General features: G+C 32.0%; 1 long non-coding RNA gene and 1 other non-coding gene across 3 annotated transcripts; both read right to left on the reverse strand.

Annotated features, from left to right (window-relative positions):
* LOC105798798 (uncharacterized) lies at positions 1-3,513 on the reverse strand. 2 transcript variants are annotated; one of them, XR_008198359.1, is made up of 7 exons: positions 2,981-3,513; positions 2,382-2,461; positions 1,822-1,878; positions 963-1,028; positions 565-620; positions 390-462; positions 1-295 (listed from the first exon to the last, which is right to left on the reverse strand). It is a non-coding gene; the product is annotated as an uncharacterized LOC105798798 (long non-coding RNA). The 2 variants fall into 2 exon arrangements; XR_008198360.1 differs by lacking the exon at positions 1,822-1,878 and having other exon boundaries at positions 2,981-3,510.
* A 4,741-nt stretch (positions 3,514-8,254) lies between these two features.
* On the reverse strand, positions 8,255-8,361 carry LOC128032244 (small nucleolar RNA R71). The gene has a single exon (XR_008188372.1). It is a non-coding gene; the product is annotated as a small nucleolar RNA R71 (small nucleolar RNA).
* Positions 8,362-21,818: the final 13,457 nt, after the last annotated feature.

Consider the following 21,818-nt stretch of genomic DNA (forward strand, 5'->3'; position numbering starts at 1 on the left):
TGCAAAGTAATAAAATATACAATGCATTTTCTTAATCAAGTAAATCTTGGTTACAGAACTAACACAGAAAATAACACAGTATACAGTAAGTTTCGTCTTTCACATTTAAATAATAATAATAATAGCATGTTTGTTTGCATGCTACCATGATCAAAACACAAAAATGAAGTGAAAGTATGCAAAGGTTTTCCACCTGATACAAATTTCTCCTACGAATGTGCAGAATCAGATCTCTAGATTCTCGGAGTTCTTCATCTGGTGCTGTCTCGATGGTTTTGATTATTGTGTCATCTAGCTGGATTCAAAAAAAGAATAGAATGCAAAGCATGTTATACATTTGGACTCCAAATTTTTAGCAACTCAAAAGAATGCTAAGCATGTTGTCCAACCTTCCAGTACTCACAAGGATCCTGAATAAAAATGAAATCAGACCTCACCACTTACGATAAGACGCCTACACAACTAATTACACAAAAGAAAAAGATGAGAAAAAATAACAATGTAAAAAAACACTAAAAGAACTAAACATGTATTTCGCAAGTAAATGAAATAGATGATACTAACAGTTTTTAACACGATAGCAGATCTCATCACCCAAAACTCGCATAGTCTCCATGAACCTGCAGGTGGTGTAGCATGTATATTAAGTTTCACTTACTTATCCACATCAATTACATTCTGACCATTTGCAACAATATCATATAAGAATTGCTTCTCCTTTGCACTCTTCAAAGTAAGCACAAAATAGTGTATGTGTTAGATAAAGCAAAGAAACAAAGAATGTCTGTACTTCATACTGGAGCAAAATATAAAAAATCCAGTGATCAACATGTGCCTACACTTAAAATATAAAAAATCCAATGATCAACCGAAATTAAACTATTCATCAAAATGATTGCAATTAACTGAGTTAAAACATGATTTTTTTTTCTTTTCTTGCAAATATCTAAAGTTTTTTATACCTTCCCAAATGATGAAACAAGCTGGTGAAGTGCTGTAATTCTGTCTCCTAATTTTTCTTTCCTCGCCTGCCATATAACATATATATATGTATATATACAAGTCAGAAAAAAAGAAAAAGTAGGTGATTAATTTACTATTTTACTTTCACTTAAACTATATTCTCTTTTTCATACATTAATCTGTAAAACGAAGACTCCCCCAAATTACTTCAGATGTCTCTCTTAAATTCTATTTAAAAAATTAAAAATCTATAAAAAAATCAATTACTATAAAAAAAAAGATAAGTGTGAATTAAAAATATAATCCCAAATACTGATTCGAATTAGCTGATTTTTAACTTGAGAATTAAAAAAGATAAGTGTGAATTAAAAACTACGAAAGCTGCACACATGCAGTCAACTAAGCAGTTGGAATGATAACATGCACAAATTAGATCATAAACTCTAGCCCAAACGTAATCAATCTCTCCACAAAACTAATCCATTAGAGTGTAAAATTTCAAGATAAAATCATGTTTGAACTTTGACACCTAGTCCCATGTTCACTTATGGATAAAATATTGAAACTTTTTCCCAGGTAAAACTTGTCGACACATATACTTGGAACATTTACAAAATCATTTTATTTTCCAGTTATTTCAGAAGACTACAGATCAATCTCATGATTTCAGCAATAATAACTGTAATCCACATCATACTATAACTTAAAACCCCAAAATCATAATTTCTTAATCCTAAATTCATCATAAACATCATCTTGGAAGATTACCCAAAAGTTTGTCTTACACTACTTAGGGGGAAAACGAACTAAGAAATCAATATTAAGTGTTGTGTGAAGTTACATAATTCATCAGCATACCTTCCTACTGTTCACCTTTTTTCCCGCATTAAGTTTTTCAGGTTTCCTTCGGTTTCTCTGCCAATTTGCAAATATAACTTTATCTCTTAAAGCAGATGGATCTACAGATGATTTTAAATGTACAAATATGATGTCTAAGAATTAAAAAGAACAAAAGCACATTAACAGATCAGTTGAGTCACACTTGCTGCAGTCAATGCCAAAACTAATAATTGAACACTTACACCAGTATATCAAAACTAATAATTTGCAGACCAATTTTTCATACACAGTAAATCACGTGATGCTAACCTACTCAATCTTACAAGCCTTTTATCCAACAATAAGGGGATTTACCCCATTAAGCCCCATCCAAGACTAAGTACAGTTAAATCCTTTGTTGCTCAGGCTCTTTTCTTTTACTTCATTTGTGAAGTCCCTCTGTTTGACATGTACAATGGGCATGGCATTCCAACCAGACATACACCCGAGAAACATAGAACAATAACAGTTCTAGAAATTTTTAACTCTTAAAAATAATAAAATAAAATTGGTGATGACAAGCAGTCATAGTGTCATACCGTGCACTTATTGATTTGTACATCTGCTGAGCTCCATAGAAATTACCCTCATTTATAGCTTTTTCTAATTTATCAATATTCTGCATTTCATATCAAAAGCAAAAACCAAAGCAATTAGAAATCATTCTTCACCAAAAAAATAAACTCATACTTTGATATAAAACTATAGTATTTATTGGTCTAATTAGAAACCATTCCTCAGCATAAAAATAGAGTAAAATCATACTTAAATCTAAAGCTACACTCTTAATTGGTTTTCTCTTAATTGAAGAAAAAAAAGAGCTTGTTTTTTCAAAGAACAGAACTTTCCACACGCAAATGCTACAAACCCAAGATTAAAATAACAAAAAGGTTTAAAAGCTCCTCCTTTTGAATGAAACTTTCCATCCTTCCAACCTCCTACACTTCTATTTTCTTACCAACCAAACAAAAGCTTAGGGAACAAGTACATAAATGTAAAATATACGAAATTATCAATTTGTTTCTTTTTTTTTTTCAGTTTTCCACGAAAAAAATGATGGGTTATTTCCAAAATTTTTTCTTTCACTGAAAATAATCTCAAAAAAAATACTGAAAGCAATAGAAATAAAAAAGAACACCTCTTGAACAGGAGGAAGTGCAGCTCTTCTTAGATTTTCTCTTGACATTTTCCCTTGATATCCTCTTTGTCTTCTTGTTCTTCAATGGAAAGAAAGTACCGATTTTTCTTCTTCTTATTCAGAAAGATCTGTTTTCTTTTTCCTTCTATTGATTTCTTATTCAATGGGAAGTTTCAGTCTCTCTTTCACCTCCTCTTCCTCCAGTTTCTTGTCATCTAGGGTTTCCGTCTCCATAGAAATCACCAGTAAAATTAAAAGGAAACTGTATGTTTCCCTTGAAAGCCTAAAATTAAAAGAAACCCTAACAGATCGAGAGAAAATGAGTAGCTATGGTGAGTGAATTCAGTCCAGTGAAATGAAAAGGAAAAAGAAATGTGATTGGTGTAGGTGTGTTTACTTGGTGTTGCTGAAAATGGGAAATTTGGGGGCAAATTTTGAGATTAAAACGGAAAAAGAATCAAGTAGAAACTTTTATTTGGGAGATGAGAAGAAGAGGGAGTAACGAGCGGGTAACCAAAAAACTGAGCGGGATTTAGATTACCTTTTGCGGTAAAAACGCCGCTATTGCTTTCTACTTGTGGCGTTTTTAAAATAATTTCATTTTTGAATAAAATGACGTCGTTTTATTAAGTAAAATTATTTTTTGCTGCGTTTATTATAAAACGCATTATTGCTAATTTTTATGCATTTTTAGAAAAGCATACAAAAATTATTTCATTTTAAATAAAATGACACCGTTTTGCTCTGCTAAAAAAATTTTATTTTGTGTACTAAAATTATTAGTTAAGTAATTTTATAAAACATTTTATTACTATTTTTATAAATTGATTTTTATAAAATAAAAAAACCAAGTACTCTCAAAATAAATATTTTTCTTTTAATAAGAAAACAAATGGTAAAATGACGTAATTAATTATTATGTTAGAATTATCCAATATAAGCAATTAATCTCTCACATATCAAATTTCTATTAAAGATTGAGACGTTAATCATGATTTTAAATTATTCTTTTCCGATCTAATCTCCATTTTATTAGAGATATTTTTTCTAACTAAAATATAATTACTATTATTTTGCTAGATGTTCGATGTGGAATGATTTTAGTACTTATATTTCATTTTTATTTGTTATAATTTGGTCCTATCCAAAATAGATAGTTACCTATCCAAAATAGATAGTTACCTATCCACATCAATATGTTACTTTTATTATTTATTTATCAATTTCTTTTTAAAATCTAATATTTAAATATATCAAATGGTTTAGATTAAATATTTTTAAATATAAATGCATTAATTATTGATTGTATAAAATTTCATCATTTAACAAATCTCAAGTAAACCTTAAATCCTAAACCATTTAATATATATAAAGTTTATCGATTATCTCTTAAATAATTTAAACTATCATCATAATTTTAATATATCAAAATTAATATTATCTCTTTCACAATTATATAATAAATTATTTAATATATGAATTAAAAATACTAATTAATCTAAACCTTAAACCTTATCCCTAAACCATAAATCATAAAACATAACCTTGAAACCCTAAACCTCTAAGCCCTAAAATTTAAATCTCAACCCTTAAACAATAAACCATAAACCATAATACTATCTCTTTTACGATTATATAAGTTAAAAACAATTAGTCATGTACCAACAACACTATAATCATTATTTTAATATATTAAATTATTTAATATATAAATTATTTATAAATAATTTAAACTATAATCATTATTTTAATATATCAATTTAATATTATCTCTTTTACAGTTATATAATAAATTATTTAATATATAAATTAAAAAACTAATTAATCTAAACCCTAAATCCTAAACCCCTAACTCTTAACCCTCAACCCTTTACCCCTAACCCCTAAACCTTAAACCCCAACCCTTAATCTATAACCTTAAACCATAAGCCATAACCCCTAAATCCTAAACCTTAAACCATAAACTGTAAACCATAACCCCTAAACCCATAATCCATAAACCTTAAACTCTACACCATATACCCTAAACCAAAAACCTTAAACTATAGAGATAATTAATTCAATATTTTAAAATTAATATTCTCTTTTACGATTATATAAGAAATTTTTTAATACGTAAATTAAAAAACACTCAGTAATATTGTACAAACTTTAAAATTATTTTAAATAATAGTATTTTAATATTTCCATTTTTAACAAATATTTTCCTATGTTTTTTATTTCAAATTATTTCTACGTGTCATTGTTTCAAATTTATCTATTTTTAACAAATATTCAATTAAAAATAAATTGAATTTTAATTAATAAAATAAACAAATTAAATAGTAATTAGACATATAAAATGTTTTTTTGCGTTTTTACAAAACGCGCTAAAGTTCTCTTTCGAGCATTAGCGGCGCTTCTCCAAAACGCCGCTAAAGCCTTGAGCATTAGCGGCGCTTCTCTAAAAACGCCGCTAAAGCCCTGAGCATTAGCGGCGCTTCTCCAAAAACGCCGCTAAAGCCCCTGAGCTTTAGCAGCGCTTCTCCAAAAACGCCGCTAAAGGCCTGAGCATTAGCGGCGCTTCTCCAAAAACGCCGCTAAAGGCCTGAAAGGTCAAAAAACGATGCCGTTGGTTTAGGTTTTTTACGGCGTTTTCCTTAAAGCGCCGCTAATGCTCGATCTTTAGCGGTGTTTTATATAAAGCGCCGCTAATGCTCGATCTTTAGCGGTGTTTTATATAAAGCACAGCTAATTCTCAATTTTTAGCGGCGTTTTTTATGCAAGCGCCACTAAAAATGCCGTTAAAAGCCTGTTTTGGTGTAGTGACACAACTATATAAAAAAATGTACATTAAAAATATATTTATTAAAGTTTCACATAAAATAAAATAAAATAAAATTCTTTTAGTTCAAATGATAAATGGAAAAAAAATTATATTGACGGTGTCTTTGGTTCAAATCTCATTATGAACAAATTTTTATTGATTTATAAAAATATAAAAAATACTCATATAATCATATAATTTGCGGTTAATAAATCGAAATATGCTGAAAAGAAAAACACAATTGAGAAAGTATGTTGAAAATTTTAAAATTTACCAATCTACGATATTTTTGGGAAGAGAAAAAAAAACGCACCCTATAGGACACTTCAGGAGAGAGAATAAAAGCTCGTTCTACAATGTGGACTTTCACTTTGGAAAAAATTGTGTTTTTTTCTTTTTTTTATTGAGATTTTATAACTCTAAATTATATAGATTTTTAGGGCATCTTTTAACTTAGAATTTATGCAAATCTCGAGTATTTTGATGGCTAATTATGTGTTTTTAGTACATATTGTGAATCTTAGCACAATTAAAGTAAGATTATAATTTTTAAGTAATTAGGTACTAATTTTACATAATTTACTTTATGTTGATGCATTTTGAAAATTTCATAATTTATGCTACAATTGTTGCAGCTTGGTACACTGATTTGAGAGTTCCCCTAGTCAGTTGTTCATTAACCTCTCAAATCATCAATCATTCATTCAACACATTCACTTCATTCTCCTTTCTCTCCCACACCTAAGCCTTACATTTCCTTTCATTCTTTCCATCCTCTCTTTGAGAGTTCCCCTAGTAAGCAATTCTCTTAGCCAGCCACCTTGTGGAGTAATTTGAATCGGAGCAACGACGAAAATTAGAGGAAGCCACCATGGATAGTTCTCAGAAAATCACCAAAATCTTCTCAGAGTTTCTTCTTCCTTTCTCTTTAAATTGTTCTTAGTTTACAAACATGATTGCAAATTATTTGATTATTGTTCCATTAATGATAATGACTTAATTTGTTTCAACTAGAATGGTTGCAATGCCTTGTTTTGATAAGTTCAATTCATATTTGTAATGTTCTGTGCCTCAATTACTTATGCTTCCAATTAAAATCATTCATGTTGTTCATGTATTAAAATATGTTTGACTGCATTGGAATTAATCGCTTAATTTGAACCAGATGGCGGTTAAAGGATGCAATAATTGGAAGATGCATGTTAAATTTATATTCGAACAGAAAAAAAATTAAAGGTTCGTAATAATTCGGAAGTACACTATTACCTTGCATAACTTTAGGTTTATGTGATTAAATTGTTTCAAACAGACCCGTCTCTATTACTTTGCATAAATTTTAAGGAATCCTTAGTTAAATGTTGACATAGAAATATGCATATTTTTCTAAGTGATAAATACGAGACTGCGAAAGAAACTTATGATTTTAGATTCCAAGTTAATAAATAATCGAGTTGCCATGGAATTTTTCTAGAACATTTGTTAAGGATGATAATGAATGAATTAATCAAGATTTGTAATTGTTCTAGCTTATTCATGTTATTGTTGTTAAATAGTGTGAATTGTTGTTAAACATTCATTGCATTTTATTTTATCTCATTTGCGTATTAGTTTTTAATTTAATTAAGACATCCATCAAGTTCAAATATTTTATTTTCATAATCAACTTATTAAACATTAATTTTACAATTGTTGATCAATCAATACAGTCCTTGGGGAGAAGATACTTCTTTTACTCACTTATCACTTTATAACGATTGTGATACTTGCACATTATGTCGCGAAGGAAGTTTTTGGCGCCGTTGTTGAGGATTGTTAATTTAATGATTATTTTTGAAATTATTTTTTGCAATTTGGTTTTTTTATTTTTATTTTTATTAATCTTTTATTTTTTGTGATTTTATTTTCAGGTGTTTATGAGCATTGATCGAATCATCGACTTACTCATTGTAAACCCTAAAATCGAGCAGATATTTAGACAAAAGAGACAAGAAAGACTAGGCCAGAGACAAGCCACATAAATGGATCTTGAAAATCGAAACGAAGTTAAAGGGAATTGAGTTGCTAATGCTCGTAATCCAATCCTTGTTGTTGATGATAGGGATCGAGCCATAAGGCAGTATGCTGTGCTACTTTTTAATGAGCTTAATCCAGGAATTAGGAGACCGGAGATCAAGGCAAATTAGTTTGAATTGAAGCCTATGATGTTCTAGATGCTTAAGACAGTGAGCCAGTTTAGCAGAATGCCCATAGAAGATCTGCACCTTCACCTTCGGCTGTTCATAGAGGTGAGTGATTCCTTCAAGATAGCCAGTTGAACCAAGGACGCATTGAGATTGAAATTGTTTCCATACTCGCTGTGAGATAGAGCATGAGCATGGCTTAATTTATTGTCTCCCAGTTCAATTTCTACATAGCAAGAATTAGTGGAACACTTCCTGGTTAAGTATTTCCCAACTAGAAAAAATGCTAAGTTGTGGAATGAGATCACTACTTTTCAGTAAATAGATTCTAAATCCTTATACGAGGCATAGGAAAGATTTAAAGAGTTAATATTCAAATTCCCTCACCATGGGATTCTGCATTGCATCCAACTGAAGACATTTTATAACGGTCTTAACGCACACACTGGGATGGTGGTAGATGCTTCTGCGAATGGTGATCTCCTGTCTAAATCTTATAATGAGGCTTATGAAATTATCGAGAGAATAGCCAGTAACAATTATCAGTGGTCAACCAATTGAGCAGCTTCAAGAAGACGAGTAGCAAGAGTGCATAAAGTGGATGCTCTCACTTCATTAGCAGCTTAGGTATCTTAAATTTCTTCAGTGCTTCAAAAATTTTCTACTAACGGACTGAATAATGTTGTAGCTCAGCCACCAATCCAATTTGACGTTATTTCCTATGTATATTGTAGGGACAGACATTTGTTTGAGAATTGTCCATCAAATCTCGATTCTGTCTATTATGTAGGAAATCAAAACAAGGATAGAAGTGGACAAGACCACAATTCAACTTCTATAACCCTTCGTGGCAAAACCATCCAAACTTCTCTTGGAGTAACCAATGAGCTGAACCAAACAATACCTACATGTAGCATAGAACAAATTAACTTCTAGGTTTCAATCAACAAGTTCAGAAACCACCACAAGCTGAACCTTCCAATAATTTAGAGAATTTTTTGAAGGCATACGTGGCTAATAATGATGCATTAATCTAGAGCCAAGCAGTAACACTGAAAAATTTAGAGAACCAAATGGTTCAATTAGCTATAGATCTTCGTAATAGACCTCAATGAGCCATGCCGTGTGACACAAGAAATCCAAGGAGTACAGGTAAGGAACATTGCAAATTAGTTACTTTACAAAGTGGAAGGACTTTGGAACCCAAGGTAGTTGAGGTTGAAGATGAACCTGTCAAAAGAAAGGAAAATCAACCAATAGTTGAAATTCCTACACCATAAATGTCAGAATCTGAAAATTCTAAAGAGGTAAAATCTAAACTAGTCAATTTTGATAAGCTAACACCTTATTAGATGTAGATATAATACCTATAAAAATTTGTACGATCTAAGACAAGGTTCCATCACCTCCATATCCACAAAGACTCAAGCAACAAAAATAAGAGGTGCAGTTCAAGAAATTCTTGGATGTTCTTAAGTAGCTTCACATAAATATCCTATTGGTAGAAGCCTTATAATAAATGTCCAACTATATCAAGCTCATGAAGGACATTCTATCCAAGAATACGAGGCTTAGAGAGTTCGAGACTGTAGCATTAACAAAGGAGTGTAGTGCATTACTGTAAAACAAGCTACCACTGAAAATGAAGGACCTTGGGAGCTTTACCTACCCTGTAACATTGGAGAATCTTATTGTGGTAAAGCTATATATGATCTAGGATCGAGCATCAACTTGATACAAATATTTGTTTTTATGATCTTGGGTATAGGTGATGTTAGAACGACAATACTTACACTCTAACTAGCGGATCGATCTCTAACACACCCGGAAAGAAAGATTGAGGATGTTTCGGTACGTACAGGTAAGTTTATTTTTCTTGCTAATTTTATTGTTTTGGATTTTGAAGCAAGTAAGGAAGTGTCAATCATCCTGGGGAGACCTTTTGTAGCAACAATAAGAACATTAATAGACGTACAAAAAGGTGAACTCACTATGCGAGTTTAAGATGACCAGGTAACCTTTAACGTTCTTAAAGCCATGAAATTCCTTAATCTGGTGGAAGAATGGTCAACAATGGAGGAGTTAGAATCCTTAGTCTCTACAGAATGGGAGTGCAATTTGTAGAAGTCCCAAAGGAAAGCACCTTAGGGTCTAAGCCACTAGAAGATGAACAAGGTATGGAAAATATGGCTTTGAGAGAAGCCAATCCAAAGGGAATTGTTTGACCAACACATTTTGAATCATTGGAGTTGGAAACTCAGGAATACAAAAAACCAAAGTTGTCAATCAGGGAACCACCCAAACTTGAATTAAAGGTCTTATTTGAAATACGTTTATCTAGGTCAGTTTTCTACTTTGCCTGTGATTATTTTAGTAGAAGTAACAGAACATCAAGAAGAGCAACTAATTGAAGTTTTGAAGAAATTCAGAAAGGCGATCGGTTGGATTATAGTTGATATTCGAGGAATAAGCTCGTCCTTTTGTATACATAATATTATATTAGAGGAGGGTGAGAATGCTAGAATTGATGGGCAAAGGAGACTCTATCCTATTATAAAAGAGGTAGTTCGGAACGAAGTTATCAAATGGCTAGATGCGGGTATTATCTATCCCATCTCAGATAGTTCATTGGTAAGTCCAGTACAGTGTGTGCCAAAGAAAGGTGGAATCACGATTGTAGAGAATGAGCATAATGAATTAATCTCGACAACGACGGCCATGGGCTGGAGAATCTGTATGTATTACAGAAATTTGAAAAAGGCAACCCAAAAGCATCATTTCCCATTGCCTTTTATAGACCAGAAGTTGGATCGACTAGAAGGTAAATAATATTATTGTTTCTTAGATGGGTATTTGAGGTAAAACTAGATAGTTGTAACCCAAAAGACCAATACAAAACAAATTTTACTTGCCTGTACAATACGTTTGCTTTTAGATGAATGCTTTTTGGTTTATGTAATGCACCAACAATATTTCAACGATGCATGATGGCAATATTTACTAATATGGTTGAAAATTTTGTTGAGGTATTCATGGATAATTTTTTAGTTTTTGGTGGTTTGTATGATATTTGTTTAAGTAATTTGGCTAAGGTACTAAAGAGATGTGAGGAGACAAATCTCTTGTGTATGCTATTAGAGAAAGACACAACTTTTTTGTTTCACAAAGCATGCTTTGAAACCTTTGAAGAATTGAAAAATAAGTTAATCTCAGCACCAATAATTGTTACACAAGATTGGAACTCTCCTTTTGAATTGATGTGTGATGCTAGCAATTTTGCTATGAGAACTATGATAGGGCTAAAAAGAAACAAAGTATTTCATCTGATCTACTATACATGCATAACTTTAACAGAAGCCTAGCTTAATTATACGGTAACTAAAAAAGAACTTTGTAATACCCCTAACCCATTTACATTGCTGGATTAGGGTTACAGAGTATTACAACAAATAACGAATCTTAATACATCATGAAAACAAATCAAATATTAATTTAAATATTATTATTCATAACCAATCATCATTCATGGAATTCATACAAAAACGAGCTTTACATCCTGTGGCCAGGACACGTGGCTCAGGGACATGGCCGTGTGGCCAGACCATGTACAATTTGAAAATAGGGTTACTAGGCCGTGTAACAACCTGTGACCATGTGGGAAAAACCTGTACCAAAATTATATAGGCCACATGTCCGTGTGGAGTGATCGTAGGTGGCACACGGCCGTGGGATAACCTGTGTTTCAGGTCGTGTGCACCTAAATTGACTTTTAAAACAAGCCAAATCATCACCCATATCTTAGGTACCAAGCCAAACCAATTTCAACCAATTTCACACATTGAAAACATTTTCAAACATGCTTAAAACATACAAAAACATTCAACCTAAGTGCCTAACCAATATGCCCTCATTGACACCACATTTCATACACCAAACTAAATTCACATTCAAAGATCACAAGCTCTTACCTTATAAACATGCCAAACACACCAATTCATCCATTCTATTAACATACATTTTACCATATCTCAAACCACTTTCATAAAGAATAAACCAAATGATCAAAAGTACTAATAAAAACATACAATAACCAAATACACATACAACCACAAATCTTTCTTAACCAAGGTTATACACAACATCATCATAAGTAAAAGAACTTAAAGGCTCATAATGCATGCCATTTATAACAAACTTCAAAATGATCAAAAATTCTACCAATTTGAAGAAATGATGGTGTGTGTACTCCGACTTGAATCTCCAACAGACCAAGTTTTTCGATGATCTACAAAGAAAGAATGCATATAACATAAGCAACTAATGCATAGTAAGTGTGTATAAAATTTAAATGTAAACTTAGCGAATAGGAATCAATTTATACAATTCATTGCATAATTTCATTATCAAGCTCATGAGTTCATTCAATTCCTATACACCCCACAAATCTCACAAGTTAGTGAGTTCACATATATATTTGAAACTTATAACCATATCATGTTAATATATATAACACATTACATTTCAATGTACCAAGTCAAGTTCCTCCATTTGATATCTACTTTCATAAAATAACTTCGTATATCCTTTTCATTTTACACATTTATCACCCGATGAACCAAATGACATAATGTCAGATACTCGGGAAAATACTCACACAAGCTGTGACTATAACCGTAAATGCTCACACAAGCTGTGAAATGGGTCTGCTCACATGAGCTATAGGTCAGGATGTTAGGCTACACGTGTAACACCTCTACCTCTTATCTGTCATCGTAACAGGGTTACAGAGTATTAACAAACTTTTCAGATCAATTATGAGCATTTCATATCATTTAATACACATATAAGAAACCAAACATAATTCACTCAAATTGTCTCTTATGTGATCCCTCGAGGCCCAAAATATGCATTAGAAATTTTCTAATACAAAGAAGTTTTCTTAAAATTTCAAAAATTTCCTTGAGTGCAAAGGACACATGCCCGTGTGGCCAGGCCGTGTGGCTCACACAGCCAGGAGACACGCCCATGTCTTAGGTCGTATGGGCATTCGATGTGAGGAACACGGTTGTGTCCCAACCCGTGTCCATTCCCATGTAACTCTCTGACTTGGGTCACACGGCCAAGCCACACGCCTGTGTGCTAGGCCATGTGTAAGGTGTAGGGGTCACACGACCAAGCCACATGCCCATGTGCTAGGCCGTGGGCAAAAACCTGGGCATTCTGTTTAAAAATTTTAAGATGTAGGGGACACATGGTCGGACCATATGCCTATGTGTTAGGCCATGTGTCACATATGGCTAAGACACATGCCCGTGTCTCTACCCGTGTGGACGAAAATAGGCCATTTTAAGGCCACTTTTCTCACCCATTTTAATATCAACATATACACAACATTTCAATACATCAATACATCCCAAAAAAGTAATCAACACAAGCCAAAATCATGTTTTAATCATGACATAATATCATAAATACTCAATTACTTAAACTTACATATTTAATCCATCTCATTGATTTATCAACATCTACTACTATTTACATACATACAAGTATGTATCATTCATAACCATATTTCTAATTATTTCATTTACAAACCAATCCTATACATGCCATATAAACCAAAGTATTCATTGCAAAAGCTACCGGATTAAGTTGGATGGTGTAGCTTGATGTGTTGATTCGATCTTCCAGCCTCACGATTATCTACACGAACGTTAAACAACACAAGTAAACTTAAGGAAACTTAGTAAGTTCGATGGCTTTAAATATAAATCTTACCGAACCTACTATAACACATCAACTAAAATAAATTCATTCAATGTACTTTCATTATCAATCACAACTTCAATCAATCAATACACTTAGTTCAGATCAATCCTAACAATAACAATAATTCTTCCAATATTAATTTCACAATTTCACTTATCAACCCTTACCGAATCGGAGAACGGCTTACGGATATGAGTACCTCGTATTTGGAAGCCCGAAGGCTGCACAAAAGCACATAAGTGATAAGCAGAAACCCGTAAGGGTTGAACGGAGGCTAATAGGAGCTAAACGAAAAACCCAAAGGGTTAAACTGAAGCTCAAAAGAGCTGAACGAAAACCCATTAGGGTTAAACTAATACTCATATAAGTTAACAGAAGCTCGCGTGAGCTAAATGAAAAGTAAATACGAAAGTTCGCAAAAAATGCTGAACCTCGGTTTACTTGGGTAAATTTTTGTTAATTCATCCTTTGCTATTTGCTACACAACGATGGTACTGAATCCCGCGTTCCACTTTAACTGAATATTCATTTCAATTCATAATTTAACAATATTTCATTTTTCAACAATATGCTAAATACATAATAATTTAACAACACTCCATTTTTCAACAATATATTATATACGTAACATCATTCATCAACTCAATATAATCATTAAACTTTAACCATACGAACTTACCTAGGTTAAATTGTAAAATGTGTAGTAGTTTAGGGACTATCTTGTTAATTTCCCTTTTCACGATTGTCTATGGATCTTGATCTAAAATATAAAATTATCCATTCATTAGCACATATTTCAGTTTCAATTTAATTCACAATTAATACCCTCAATTTATAACTTTTTCAATTTAGTCCCTTACTAATTAGTCTACCAAATGAGATATTTTTCTCAATTGATAGTTTATCTAAATATTCTAAGCTATCATATAGCCCTTGATCAATAGAATTTAATACCAAACCCTAATGTATAACCTTTTCACAATTTAGTCCTAAAATTAATATCTATCCAAATCATTTTATAAAACCATCAAACAATAAAATTAAAGCTCTAAATCCATGATATTTCCTCAAAAACATTCAAGATTCATCCATGGTAACTTCCAAAATTACCAATAAAATAAAAAAAACTAATGAAATAGATAATAGGACCTAACTATAAAAGTCTTAAAAACACAAAAATTTCAAGAAAAAAAAATAAGAATTGAACTCACATGAAGTAAAAATATGAAGAACCAGCTTTTGGCGACCTCCTATGGCGTTTTTGGATGAGAATTATGAAGAAATTGTCTAGAATTCTCTTTTAATTTCAATTTGTAAGTTTAATTTTTACTAATTTTCCCATTTTGCCCTTATTTCACCTAATTCCATGATTTTTCTTTGCTTATGCCGCCTCAACCACCCTTTGTATGGCAAATTGCCCTTTTAGTCCTCCCTTATTTATCACTTGGGCTATTTAATCATTATTTCTTTAATTAGCAAATTTTGCACCTTTTTCAATTTAGTCCTTTTTAATTAATTAATTAATTATCAAAACGTCAAAATTTTCTAATGAAACTTTAATACTACCTTAATGACACTCCGTAAATATTTATAAAATATTTACGGCTCGGTTTATAAAATTGAGGTCTCGATACCTCATTTTCTAAACCACTTAACCTAATAAATCCTTATAACACATAAATACTAATTCAAAAATTCCCCTAAAATCACATTTGGCTCGTAAGTACTAAATAATAAAATTTACGAGCTTACTCGTCGGATTTTGTGGTCCCTAACCACTATTTTTGACGCCACTAAAAATCGGGTTGTTACAAAATGGTGCTGCTAACACGAGCTATGAAGAATCCGCAACAAATCCAGGACCTCAATCATCTGTAGGACATCAAAGACCAACACCCGAAACTGTAAATAACCCCTAATGACATGTCATTTGTATCCTAACTAGAATATGAGGTTCATACAAGCCACATTACATATCTTAATCATTTAACTTCATTTCCATTATACTATTTCAAGCACACATCCATGTATTTCTCATTTTTCAAGCATAATCACTAATTTAGTCAACATCGCAATTTAGTCCAAAATTACTAATTGCCATTTATCATTTAATTTAAACTATACATAACATGAACAATATTCAACAGCAGCAATTAACAAGTTTAAATAATATACAAACTTACCTAAACAAAAACGATTACGACCACGTTGCCGACGGCTAATCCGTTAACTTCGCTTTTCCACGGTTTGAGTCCAGTTGTTTCATTTCTTGATCTAAATAATAATTTTCACTCAATTAATTATTTCAAATATCTCAAATAATAAAACTTAAGCTTATAATCCCTTTCAATATAAATTTACAAAATTACCCCAACATTTTACTCTTTATGCAAATTAGTCCCTAAAGCCGAAACGTACAAATTAACCACATTTAACCACAATTTATGCTAGCAAAATTTCCTAGGGTCTCTCTACAACCCATATTTATCATGTTTTCATAAAAATTTCATGAAGTTTTTCCATTTAAATAATTTAGTCCTTTAATAGTAAAATTACTAAAACTACTTTACAAAATAGTCCTATTTAACAACAAAACTTAATATTCTATCATAAAACTTCGAAAAACTTCAAACTTAATATTCTATCATAAAACTTCAGAAAAACTTCAAACTCATCAATGAAATAATCTAAAACATTAAAAAAATTTACGAATTAACCACTGGATTAGCTAGATTAAGCTACAACAATTACAAAAATATAAAAATCATTAAAAACAGGTTCAATTTGCATACCATGCATGAAATTGAAGCTTGGCCGATTCTCAAGCTCTTGCCAATGGTGTTTTTTAGTTCAAAAACAAAGAAAGGAAGAAGATGATAGTATTTCGCCTATTTGTTTATGTAATAATTTAATTAATTATCAAATTACCCTTAAGAAATAACCTTAATAATTAGTTAAAAATTGTCCATAACTGTCCACTATCTATCTATATCGTATAATTACCAATTAAGTCCATAAATTCACATTTCTATAGCCATTCAGCAGCTTTAGCTAATAGAAACTAACTTTTCAACTTTTATGACTTAGTCCTTTTACTTAATTAACTATCTAAACTTTTAAATTTTCTAACCAAATTTTAATAAGACCTTATAATAATCCTATAAATAATAAATAAATAATAAATTACTAACTCACTTTTTAGAATTATGGTGCAAAAACCATTGTTCCTAATACCACTGAAAATAGGTTGTTACAAATTTTTTGCAATAGTTTTTGCTTTTGACAAGTTCTATTCATATCTTATAGGTACAAAAGTCACAGCCTTCACGGATCATTCAGCCATTAAATACTTACTCACAGAGAAATATGCTAAACCAAGGTTGATTCGGTAGGTACTCTTACTCCAAGAATTTGACCTTGAGATCCAATATAGAAAAGGAGTTGAAAATTTAGTAGCGGACTATCTGTCGAGATTGTAGCAACATGAGGTAACTCACTCACTTGTTCTTATTAATGAAAATTTTCGAGAAGAGTACATTTTTTAGGTAAGTTGAATCCATGAAACTCCTTGGTCTATCGATTATGCAAATTATTTAGCATGTGGAATAACGCCTCTTGGAATGACATATCAACAAAGGAAGAAATTCCTTCATGATAGTAGGTATTACTTCTAGGAGGAGTTGTTTTTGTTTAAGCAGTGTGCAGATCATATAATTAGGAAGTGTGTAGCTAGAAGCGGGATAGACGAAATCCTATACCACTGCCATTCATCTCCAAATGGGGGACATTTTGGAGGTTCTTTCACTGCAATAAAGATTTTACAAGCTGGATTTTCTGGCCTACGGTGTTTAAGGATGCATATGCATACCTGAAGAATTGGGATCGATGCTAGAGGGCTGGAAACATATCAAGGAGGAAAAAGATGCCTTTGACGGACATCCTAAAGGTAGAATTATTTGATGTTTTGAGCATTGATTTTTTAGGCTCATCTCATTCTTCTTATGAAAATAGGTACATCCTTGTGGTTGTTGGCTATGTATCCAAGTAGGTGGAAGCTGAGGCATACCCAAAAAATGATGCTAAATTAGTCATGTGATTCCTACATAAGCATGTATTTACAAGGTTTGGGACTCCTAGAGCTATAAGCGATGAAGGATCTCACTTTGTAAATAAATGACTTAAGTGGTTGCTTGTCTGATGTGAAACACAAAGTAGCTACTGTCTATCATCCACAGATAAATGGGCAGGTTAAGTCTGCAAACCGTGAGATCAAAGGAATTCTTAAGAAGTTGGTTCAATCTAGCAAAAAAGATTAGTTTTAGAGGCTCGATGATGCTCTATGGACCTATCGGATAGCTTTTAAAATACCATTAGAAATTACTCATTATCAGTTAGTTTTTGGGAAAGCTTGTAATTTGCCATTTGAATTGGAGAATAAAGCTTACTGGGCCCTAAAATAATTAAATCTGGACCCAAAGTAAGCTGGTGAGAGAAGGATGTTGCAACTCGATGAGTTGGAAGAATTGAGGTAATTTTCATACGAGAATGGCAAGATGTACAAAGAAAAGACCAAGATATGGCATGACAGATATATACACCCTCAGGAATTCAAAGAATGTCAAAGGGTCTTATTGTTCAATTCAAGATTGAGGTTATTCCCTGGGAAACTCAAACTTTGATGGATTGGACGATTCTTCATTCATAAAGTCTATCCTTATGGAGTGGTGGAACTACATAATAAAAAGAGAGGTACATTTAAAGTTAATGGTCAACGTCTCAAACACTATTGGGATGATGAAGTTGAACGAATTAGTACCTTGTTCAATTTAATAAACCCTTTTATTTTTATTTTTATTTAATTAATTTCAATAAAAGGCATAACTAGAAAATTTTCTTGAATTAATACATTAAATTACTTATGTCTAAGGAGTTGGAACTTAAGCGGGACCATTTGTGACCCCTCCAACCTTTCCTAAGAATTTAATTTAATGTAATTTCTTGAGAAAATTTTCTTAATAGCCTAAAAGGAACTTGTATTTTTATTTTTATTTTCAGTTTTATACTGAATAAAAAGGGTGAACTTGTCCCAAAGTTTTAATCTGTTTATTTTTGCGATCTTATTTCAGTGCAAGTAATAAAAAGTTGCTGTTTGAGTTCAATGCCCAGAACAATGATGAAGAGAAAAATATTTTTGTTGCCCCTAAGTTTTCCCCAAACTCTAAATTTGTCACCACATTATTTCCTTATTTCCTTCCCGTCCAAGTCTTTCCATAGCAAAAGTTTTGCTATCAAATTACCCTAATCCACTACTATAAAAACCCCTTACCAACATCATATTTTGCACATCACCTAAGCAATAAATCTTAACCTTTAACCTTATATTTTTCTTCTCTTAGTTGCTAGCCTCAAAAGCCTAAAATTTCTCCATAATTTTTTTTACCGTCGCACTTCTCCCTTGTCCCAGCATCTCTTTTCCACGATGCCGTAATTTCTTATCTACCACAGGAACCACTCATATAAGCTTCACTTGCCACGATATTCACTCCTAACACCTTTTTTGCGGTCGCAAAGCCCTTGCCAACACTTCATCACCGCTGCACCATTCTTATAGTCACCCCCTAACTCCTTACCAATTTTCCATGACTAATAAAAGAACTCGATCTTCAAAAACTTCTACTGAAAACCCGATTGCGATTCAATATGAGGAAGCAAGCAAGAGATCTGATTCTATCTTAAGAATCAGGCTATGTTCCCAGAGAAAGGCTTCAATTTGGAAAGCACTGATAAGATGATTGTGCCAATATCAATTTGGAAAATAGTAGTTGCTTTAAAGTGGAATCAATTTTGTGATGCACGATCACTGCCTGAAGAGGAATTAGTACGAGAATTCTATGCCAATTTCACCACGCTAGATGCCACCAAATTTCTTGTTCATAAAAAGAAGGTACCTCTTACATCTAAATCCATTAACAATTTGTTTAATCTACCTGATGTTGAAGTAGATGAATACTGTACCATGATGACAAATATCACTTAGGATTTCCTTCAACAAGTACTTGAAGTTGTTGCAAATTCAGGATCCCATTGGATAATAAGAAAATACGACAGTCACTCTTATCGAAGGGCGTACTTAAAACTAGTGGCTAAGGTATGGTTCTACTTTGTACAATATAGTTTCATACCTATCTCACATAGTTTCACCATCTCGATGGAACGAATGCTTTTGTTGTATACAGTTATGACAGAAAAGTCCATCAATGTAGGGGAAATTTTTCTCAAAGAAATCCATGATTCTGCTAGGAAAAAGGCAGGAAATGCTTACTTTCCATCATTGATTACTTTACTTTGTTTTTGAGCAGAAGTTCAATCAAAAGTAAGCCTGAAAGGTCGATATGTTCAAGGCTGCATAACAAAACAATACCTTCAAAGGTTAGTAGAAAATGTTGAACAATTGAATCAGACCGAACCAGACGAACTAGAACCTGAGGAGTTGACAACCAATCCTAAACCAGAACCTGACTCAGCAAATGAACTAGAAAAAGCAAAATTCAAAGGCAAACTGAACAACCCTGAACTACGAATGGAATCGAATGTTGCTGAACCAATTGAGACAATTGTTAATCCTGAGTTGACCATTCCGATGACCACTCCTTCAAATATCAATGATAAGTCAGAATTTTCAACTATGATGGATATATGGAAATTTATGCATAACCAACAACAGGCTTATTGGAAATATGCAAAACTTAAACATGACTACATAAGGAATGTTGTTAAGAATTTCTCTAATAACCTATTTACTTTTATTCCTCAATTTCCAGATCATATCTTCAAGTCATGAATACAAGATTCAAGGTAAGAAGAGTTCATGAAGTCAAGCGAGAACGAGAAAGAGAAGGAATAAGACAAAAGGGGATGATACGAATTAATAAAATGGGGAATTTTTTTTCTTAGTATTTCTTTGAAGACATTTTTTTATTCATTTTGGTAGCATTTTACTTTCACACAATAAAATTGAATAAATTTCTAGTTATGAATAAATTAAGCTGATTCCTTTCCATTATTTTTGTTCTCTAGTAAAAAGCAAAGTAGTGTGGTAATGAGAATGTACATGTCTAGGATTTGATTTTTCGAGGAAAAACTTGGTACTTAAGTAGTCTTCATGACTCACCTCTCTTTCCTGGGATCCTACCTAGTGAATCGTTCACATTCACTACTTTGTTATTTTGTAGTGAGGATATTGCTTCTTTTAAAAGGGAGGGGTGACGGTCATCTTGCATGATTTTTAAAAAATTTTCAATTTTCACACATAAGTATATTGAAATAAATTAATGCTTAGAGAATTTTTTTTAATAAGTTAGCTTGAATGAAAGTATAATTTTTTATTCTATTTAAGTTTTTTTTTTAAGTATGTTAGGTTAATCATGATATGATTGTGTTTTCTAAGTCTTTATGGAATTCTAGCCATGAAAATTTACTTTTCCAAAGAATTAGGCATGAATAAAGGTTTTAAGTCTTTAGAATTGTCTTAGTAATTTTCTTAAGGTGAAATCCTAAGAGGCATAAGAATCTGAAAATGATATAGGCACATTTTGCTTGGATCACTTAAGCCTTTCAAGCTTACCATATTTAAAATTAACCCTTGAAACCTTATTTTAGTTATTTGGCTTACTTTATTTGATTCACCTACATCATAAGCCATCTTGCCTTCTTTTCATAAATTTTACAGTATATTTGCACCAATTTTAACTTTACTTGATTTGGTAAAAAGAAATCTTGAGAGAGAAGTCAAAAGAAGGTATATGTTAAAGAAATGAAAAGGTATGATCAAATACCAAGAAATATCATTGAGCATGAGTTCAAAATTAATTTTTGGGGTGTTAACCCAATGAGTAAGGCAGATTGTGATATAGAAGATCCAAGGCAAGTTTAAAATTTAGCCCAAAAAATCACTTCTCTTTATCCCTACCTTAAGCCTAGCCCCATTACAACCCTGCGAAAGATCTATTGGTTTTGATAATTATGTCGACTACATTAGTGGAGAGAAATTTATACGTTCAACATATGGAGACCATTATTAAAT

This window comes from Gossypium raimondii, chromosome 8 (assembly GCF_025698545.1).
Source record: "Gossypium raimondii isolate GPD5lz chromosome 8, ASM2569854v1, whole genome shotgun sequence".
Taxonomy (NCBI): Eukaryota; Viridiplantae; Streptophyta; class Magnoliopsida; order Malvales; family Malvaceae; genus Gossypium; species Gossypium raimondii.